Below are 1,219 nucleotides of genomic sequence, written 5' to 3'. Positions count from 1 at the left end.
TCTGCGATCAGGCATTGAAAGCAGTTAAAACCAGCTGCCCAGTCTTATTCCCAAAGACTCATTCTAGGGCAGGAGCTTTGAACTGGAGAGGAAGTGGGTTATCCTTTCATTTAAGTCCACTGATGTGGTAGAGAAGTTAATCCTTCTGATACCTGGCAGAGTGGCTTGATCAAACCAACCTTGCCATGGATAACAGTATTTCAACCTAGAGAAATTATCCACAAGAAAACAACTCACAGAAGTCACTGCAGAGTCACTTAAATTGGCATGTCCTAGAGAGGATAGAATGATGGGGTAACACAAGAGGTGGATTCTCTGATAGTGAAATTTTCCACCAGCTCCCTGAGTGATTTCACTTGTGCTCACTTCATACCTTGTCAATATTATAGTTTTCTGAACAGCTTTATTACACAAAAGTTTACTCGTTAATGTTGTTCTTTGTGTTATTTAGATAAGTAGCATTAAAAAACTTTTTTAAAACATTTTTGTCTGTGCAGGGATTTTTTCATTATGGTTCACAGGCCTCTCTTGTTGTGGTGTATGAGTTTATTTGCCCCATAGCATGTAGGATCTTAGTTCCCCCTTCAGGGCTCAAACCTGCATCCCCTGCATTGGCAGGTAGATTCTTAACCACTGGACCACCAGAGATATCCCAATTAGCAGCAAATTTTAATTCAAGAAATCAATCTACTTTTCCCTAAAAAATACGATATTTACTGTGAGAGATCAGCCTCAAGAATCATTTGAAATGTCCAAACACTCTTCCCTTTTTAAATGTTTTTTAGTGTGAAGAGCTCCAGGGTGCCCCCAGGCTTCTCCTCAGATGCATGAGTCCTCCTCAAAGGACCTAGAGGATCCAAAAGACCATTCACCCAGCCCTCAGCCCAAGAATTCAAGGCCAAGTCCAGGGCAGTGAGGAAAACACTACTCTTCACTTGTCCTGAGCTCGCTCATTGGGAGCAGTCACTTTGAGCCTGGATCACTCCATTCCCCTCACACTGGGAGCCCCTGCACAGAGTATGCATGACTTAGAGCTGGCTTGAGGAAGGAGTCCCTGAATGCTCCACCTGCACTCAACAAATGAGATGAAGAACCCATTAGAAAGCACTGTGTGCAAAAATTCTCTACAAACAGTTAAGTTAAGCTCAGTCACTCAGTACTGACCGAATCTTTGTAACCCCACGAACTGTAGCATGCCAGGCCTCCCTGTCCATCACCA

At 43.2% G+C, this 1,219-nt stretch overlaps 1 protein-coding gene across 1 annotated transcript in view; it reads left to right on the top strand.

Annotated features, from left to right (window-relative positions):
- The window catches only part of CYP2C19 (cytochrome P450 2C19), a 252,248-nt gene that overhangs the window by 114,814 nt on the left and 136,215 nt on the right, over positions 1 to 1,219 (top strand). The gene's annotated exons all lie outside the window — the stretch shown is intronic.

This window comes from Ovis aries, chromosome 22 (genome assembly GCF_016772045.2).
Source record: "Ovis aries strain OAR_USU_Benz2616 breed Rambouillet chromosome 22, ARS-UI_Ramb_v3.0, whole genome shotgun sequence".
In the NCBI taxonomy this organism is placed as follows: domain Eukaryota; kingdom Metazoa; phylum Chordata; class Mammalia; order Artiodactyla; family Bovidae; genus Ovis; species Ovis aries.
Note: the sequence above shows the minus strand (reverse complement) of the source record. Positions and strands in the feature narration are given on the sequence as shown.